Here is a 7,338-nt window from a genome sequence, read left to right as displayed (position 1 = left end):
ACCATTACAGCTTGATGCAGCTTGGTGCGAAATGAATCCTGGGAGGAAAAAATAATAATTCTCAATACACTCAAAACGAACTTTATTCTTATTGTTGAAGTCAGAGATATGTAATATTTTGAATGGCGAAGAAAATAATTAACTTTATATTTCAATCAATATATTACTTTTGCACTGCTTCGGTTCAGGACTTGTGTGACATTGAATCAGATTCAGATATTTTATCAGACGTGTTCATGAGCTCATAGTCATCAACAAGCAATTCGTGTACAAGCAGTACACGAACCAAGCAATATGATGAAATATTAATGAATTATGTGTTTGCGTCTTACAATATTATACAAAACGGAATCGTTTTCAGGCGAATTCGACTCTTTACTGTTCACTTAAAGAAGCCAAATTCGACTCTTTACTGTTCACTTAAAAGAGCCGATTCATTGAACAGAACTGACTCGACTCGAACGCAAACAAGCGCCATCACGACAACGCCTGCGTCGTCTCTTCACCCAACGGATTCATCCTCGGTAAGTGTTAAAATATGACTTTTGTCCGTTAAATGATTGTTGTATGTGTATTTCTGTATAGGGCATTTCATTTAACAGGAATTTACCGAGTACTTTAGTTGTACTCGCACGTACAGGGTTTAAGCGCGCCTTTTTTTAAAACAAGAAATTAACGACGCCAGATGGTGATTGTAGTGTTTTCTGAGGTAACTTGTTATTAGCATAACGTTAACGTTAGTTCCTGAAAAAAAAGGAAATTTTCTTTAATTAACTTCTTGTTAACTGCATTTTCTGTTTCAGTACAAGACTGAAGTAAAGGTGAAATGACTAAGGTAAGCTCTGACCTTCACTTAAGTTCACGTTACGGTTACGTTAGTCACCATCATGTACGTTAATTTTGTTCACTGTAACGTTAACGTTAAGTTAGTCAAATAAACTAAACTCATTATGAAACAAGTCTTAACTGTTTTATTAAATGAGGCTTATAATACAATTCAGTTGTATTCTTTTAAACTAACACTAACACAGTACATATTGTATATTTCTCACTGGTGTTAATGCAGTGCTAACATTTACTAATGAGAACTAATTGTTTATGTCACTAACTGTAGATTTTATTTTTTGGTGTTCAGGTGTACCTGATAATAGCTGAAGTGTGAGGTGAGTAAATTCTGAGCACACAAATATAACCTAAATTCATTAACACAATCTAAACCTATATATATATATATATATATATATATGGGTATGTGTGTGTGTGTGTTAGGTTGAGTCTTATTCTACTCTTATTATATTCATATTTTTTTGCAGCCACAGCCATTGATGTTGAAACACTGATGCTACCAATCACCCCTCGCTTGATTATTAAAGGTAATGTTGATGCCTTCCTCATTTTTATTAGATTTTTAAATGTCAAGTTTTTCACAGATTTGTTGTGAGCAGTTTCTTGTACACACTCTTTTTCTTCCAGAAGTTCCACCAGTACCTCCAGTAGTAGTAAATATTAGACAAAGATTTTTTTTAACTATAGTTTTTATTTTTATTAGCAATTTTACTGGGCATGTGTGTTTGTTTGCTTGGTTTTTAATAGGCAGAGCATGGAATGTCAACTTTGTTTCTACAAACAAATTTAATTATTCACAAACACCTCTAATTTAGTCCTTCTTTCCCCCTTTTAGTCTTATTCCTTGGAGGGTCGAGTGGTCATGGGACCTCACCTGGGTTTCACAACTGACTTTGGATCTGGTCTGAAACTGAAGTATGCTGAAGATGCCTTTTGCACTCTGGAATTTAAGGTAATGTCAACAATAAATATTGTAACTGAGGGCTTGTTTTGGGGGGTTAAACAAGGAATGTATAGGAACACAAGTCATGACTCCCCTTGTCCCCTTGTTATAAAGGGCCGTGTTGCAGACACAATTTGTTTGTCTGTGCTGGAGACCAGAGGGGAAGCTGTCTTTAAAAGGATGGGGCTCTTATGCCATATGTGAAGTTACCTATTCAGGTGAGTGGATTACATGCAAGTCATTGCAAATGCATAAATAGTGGGAAATTTTTACTGGGCAGCACAAATTAAGTGAAACTCAAAAACGTTTAAAAATATTTGGAATATTTGCAAAAAACTTGATTGAAATGAATACAACACAAGTGCTGTATCACTTCAATCAAGTTTTTTTTGCAAAATTTTCCTAATATTTTAATCATGAAAAATTAGCTTGATGCAAGAAAAATCCTGCTAGTATTCAAGAGCAAGTACTGTGATGCATGTGTTAACTTTGCAATAAGTGTGAACTCAGCATTAGATTATAGTCTGTAAACAGAAGGTGTAAATCAAATCAACTGTTTTAAAATGCTCTGCCTAGGTCATTAAAACCACTATTTGTTGTTGGACTGTTCTTGATTGTGTGTTTGTGATGGAAATGTTTTTCAGATGTTTTGTTTAAATGATTGCAGTTTGACTGAGCTACAGTATTGTCAGCATGTTTAAACTGAGCAAACAGTAATTTTGCTCTGTAGTGCAGCAGTAGTGTCCCAGTAGTGTTGTATGAAGCTAACTGTTTGTCTGCCCTTTTGCTTATAGGTGCTTTTTGGGCACCAGTTTGGAGATGGAAGACAGACGAAGTCAAAGAAGCAGAGAAGACACATCAACCAGCAAGTGTGTAAAATTATCAGGAAAATAATTGACCTTGAATAGACGACTGCCTAATTTAGCAAGAAGTTTTTTCTCTCTCTCTCATGTGTGTATATATATATATATATATATATATATATATATATATATATATATATATATATATATATATATATATAATGAGAGAGAGAGAGAGCGCACTCTGAAGCACTGCTTTTTATATGTATGCTAAATATGATGTCAGATTTTTTTGTTAATATGTTCTTATAGTATTTTTTGAGGCTTCACCTTCACCTTTTGAAAGTTTTCTAAAATGTTTACACAGATGTCATAAAGCTGTAAAATAAATCTGTAAAATGTATGTGTGTTTGTTTTTATTTTGATTTTAGAGTCTTCTCAGATCACCCAAAAATGAAGATTCTGTCGTCATTTACGCATCCTCAGGTTGTTTGGACACAAAGAGGAATATTTGATATTTTTATTTCTGTGTTTAACAAAAAAAAATCCTTTTTAACAGAGCTGGAATAACCTGAGGGTGAGTAAATTAAGACAGAATTTAAATATGCTTTGAAATTTTACAGCACCAAACTGTTAAATTACAGTAATCCAGGATATAACTGTAACTTTACAGTTAAATCAGGTATTTAAACTGCAACCTACTGCTAAATCACAGTAATCGTTTTGCAAATTCACAGTAAAATATAGTTAATTCCACAAGATAATACTGTGAAATCACAGTAAAGGACTTTATTATCTACTGTAAAGTTACAATATATGGTTGTAATTTCACAATAATTTAATGTGACAAAACCACAGTAAATTACTGTGAACTACCTCACAATAATTTACTGTGAATTTACATACAGTAATTTACTGTGAAAGTAATGCAATTATTAGCCAGTAATTTACTGTGAATTTAAGGTCAAATTTTTTACAGTGTAACGTTACTGCTCACCAGTGCAGCCTGTCTCTCTCCTGCTCTCAGTAATGCAAACGAGTGAATAAATGTGTTAAAATACATGCATGTTAACTGTCATTTTAACGTGATAAAGTGATTTTTCGTCAGTTTTTTACCCATCTGAAGACATTTAATGCCATCATAACTGCAATATTTACACTTCATAAAATGTAAAGCAGATGTGACTGTATGGGCTGCTTTTTGCTGTACTTCGTGGCAAAAAAAAGGAAAATTAAATGTTGTTCTGTGTCCATAATGGAACTTGCAGGCATTTAAGAGGTCTATTCCTCACCCCTCATTTTTGTCGTTTGTTAAGGTAAGCAGGCTGTGTGCACGCGAGCGATACACTTATTTAAATATGTCTAATGTTAATACTATGTAGGCACATTTATACGTACAGTTTTAAAACTTTTAGAACAACCTTAAAGCAAAACAGATGTTTTTTCCACATAAAAACGATCCAAAATGCTTGTACTGTAGGTGCATTTGCGTATTTATTTGATTATAACATATAGCGTGGATTATGATATAATAAACAGAGAGAATAATACTTTTTTTTGGACATTATTTCTAAAAATAAGCGTGAAAAGTTATCTGTAGCAGGGTGGTGCTGATGTCACAGACGAGAGCCCCAGGAGCATTGTAGTCTGTTTATAGCCTAATGTTAGCTTTTTAGTTCTTGCGTTTGCATTTAAGATCCAAAAGTGCTCAAAATTGTATTTTCATGTGAGGATTATCCGGCTGGACAAAACGTGTAAGTGTAATGAACAATGTTTGAACACAGAGCTTATTATTTGCAATCTTCAAAAAGCCTATGGGAAAATCCTATAGGGATTTTATCGAAGGAACCAGTTTTATGCTAGCAGCCGATTCGCCTACAAGGTGACGTCATAGTTCTTCCATTCTATAGAACAACAGCATATTATAAGTCTGTAAAATAAACTGTTAAAAGTGCTGCTGATTGTGATAGTAAGTGCTGTTGTCGTCTTTCAGGTTGGACCTCAGGTTTAAGGCGCTTTTTAAATAAATAAATAAAAAACAAAGCAGCTGCTTCCCATCGCAACAGCAATAAGATCCAATGGACAGCCGATTGCTTTCACTCCAAAATGACGAAATTCGAGGCTGTTGCTGGGCGCTTCTGTTGCAATGGAACATTCTATTAAGTGTTGCGTCTCGGTCATTTTAAGCTCTTTGGTTGAACTCTAGAAAATCAACTGTCAAAATCAATGACAGTTACAGATTCGAAAACCAAAAAGGCGGGAAATAAAGAACCTACTTATACAAAGATTTATGTCAGGATTCTTCTGGATAATATTGTTCTAAATAGAGCTGTTACCAAGTGTAAAGAACCATTTTTAGTTTAGAGCCCTCTGAGAATCAGAAACGGCTTTAAAGACCCTCAGTCCTCTACCTCTCAGGCTCTGTGATACAATAGCAGTCTCTGCACTAGTAAAGGAGGACGAATCAATCAATAATGCGCTCAAAGGTTGCTGTGCTCTGCAGATACTCAAACTGCTGGAAGACAAGCATACCTCAAGTGTTCTCTCCTTATGTATACCGAGAGGCAGCAAATTAGGGGTGGTGACATTTAATTTGGCTCTTTTGGAGAAGTGTCTTGCAGCACTCATGAAGGATTGCAATTAGGGCAGATGAGCTGTTTTACATCTTAGCCTGTCATTCATTTCCAGATCGTCCACAGGTCACACAGCGGTGTGCTGTATACCTCGCTAAAAGCCAAGACAGCTGCAGAACCTGTTATTACCATCCGTGACAAGGTGAGGATTAAAAAAAATCTAATTTAAACCTAGCTATGTAATGAATATGTTATTTATAGTCGGAGGTAAACATTTCAGCATTTAAATGCATGTCTGCTTTAGCACCTGTTTCAAACAAAGTGATTCCCTTTAACAAAACAAAAATATGTTGTGCAGAAAGGCAACATAATGGCATAATTGGTATAATTTGGCATACAAAGAAAGCTATCTAGTCTACACCTGCAAAGGTAGATGATAAATGAATATTAATGCAGCCTCAATTTTCAAAATGTTTCCGAGGAGCTGCCTCAGAGCAAAAAATCTAAATAACCTTTGAGATAATTGTGAAGCAAAAAAATAGGAGAGCCAAGATTGACACGTGGAGGTAATATCCTCTGAGGTCTAAGCAAGCATATTGCGAGGATTACATCTGCTTCAGCGTGGATGTAAGAATCTACATTCCATTTGAGAAGAGTAATTGAATTGTTGGCGGCTTTCCAGCATTCAAGGATTGAAATGATCACCAGCTGCTGTGTATTAAAGGTCTCCATCAAGATGTTCTACCTGTGGCGCAGCTGCTATACGTCCTTTATTAAGAGTTTTGCTTTAGCGGCACACCTATCTGGAAAAGGCCTGTCTGTGATCATAGAATGCAATTTATTGTATTTAGCATTAGTTTTGAAAAAGGTGAGAAGGAGTGATGATCTTGGACATACAGACCATTGAATGATGCACTGTTCAGATATGCAGCATTTTTTTTTTCTAAATTTTTAAAGATAAAGGTTATTCATTGGCTTCAGGGGTGGATTTTGTGATTTTGGAGCCCTAAGCAATTCCTGCCCTAATATTACCCAATCATCTTTTCTACATTTTTTTAAATTTATGCAATCTCTACATTTTAAATGATTATTATTATTGTAGCTATTTTTATTGTAAAATGAATTTACAAATTAAAATAATACAAATATTATTTTTATAAATTTGACTGAAATTTAAAATTATTAAATTATTATTATTATTATTATACAATTACATTATATAATATAATAATAATAATATATTTCATTGTATACTAAATAATATTTAATTATATTAAAATTGTATTTGAATAACTCTCACCATACGAAATATGATAGAAAACAATGGTATATATAGTTTATGAGTATAATTTATACTTCTAGATATTTATTGGGTGCCCTCAGATTTCCTGGGGCCCTAAGTAGCCGCTTCCCTCGCTTTACAACCACCCCTGGTTGGCTTTGGTGATTCCATGAGAAACTTTTAAAATCTCTAAAATTATGGTTTTCTTGGTGTTAAATCGATTTTTATTATTTAAAAAACACTAAGAAAATCTTATAGGTTCTTTTGTGAACTGAAAATTTGCTGTGTATTTTTAGGATTGTATCTCACTCAAGGTCCAGTATTGGGAAACACCCATATTCTCTTACATTTACACCCATACATACACTATAGCCAATTTAGTTTATTCAATTCACCTATACCACATGTCTTTGGACTGTGGGGAAAACTGGAGCACCTGGAGGAAACCCATGTGAACATGGTGAGAACTTGCAAACTCCACACAGAAATGCCAGGTGACCCAGCTGGGACTCTAACCAGCGACCTGAGAAGCCACATTACTAAGCCACTGTGCAGCTCCCAACGTTCTTACACAACATCTAAAATCTGTCATGACTTTAAAGCTCCTTTACAACCTGAGATCCATCATTCCTTCAACCAGCTTGAACCTGTTGTTTCATCTGCTTGGGGAAATGTAAATATTACCTATGGCATAGATTCCTATAAAATTAGTGAAAATGAATAACAATGGTAAATATGAGAGCAGTTTTGCTACTGACTTTGTTGTATTTTCATTTGCAGCTCACTAAAGTGCCACCAAACACTATAACAGTGAGGGTCAGTGGTGTTGGGATAAAGAGTGCATATTGATAGAATCAAGGTCAACCAGTCAAGATCAAATCAAGAGTAACC

General features: G+C 34.6%; 1 long non-coding RNA gene across 5 annotated transcripts; it reads left to right on the top strand.

The window, feature by feature from the left end:
• Positions 1 to 449: 449 nt before the first annotated feature.
• LOC137490611 (uncharacterized) lies at positions 450 to 2,995 on the top strand. Of its 5 annotated transcripts, XR_015480912.1 has the most exons (8): positions 450 to 524; positions 804 to 835; positions 1,136 to 1,163; positions 1,314 to 1,373; positions 1,474 to 1,499; positions 1,682 to 1,798; positions 1,904 to 2,007; positions 2,584 to 2,723. It is a non-coding gene; the product is annotated as an uncharacterized LOC137490611 (long non-coding RNA). The 5 variants fall into 5 exon arrangements; XR_015480914.1 differs by lacking the exon at positions 1,474 to 1,499 and having other exon boundaries at positions 2,584 to 2,995; XR_015480913.1 differs by lacking the exon at positions 804 to 835.
• Positions 2,996 to 7,338: the final 4,343 nt, after the last annotated feature.

Source organism: Danio rerio, chromosome 3 (genome assembly GCF_052040795.2).
Source record: "Danio rerio strain M-AB ecotype USA chromosome 3, GRCz13ab, whole genome shotgun sequence".
Taxonomy (NCBI): Eukaryota; Metazoa; Chordata; class Actinopteri; order Cypriniformes; family Danionidae; genus Danio; species Danio rerio.
This window is presented reverse-complemented; position numbering and strand designations above follow the sequence as displayed.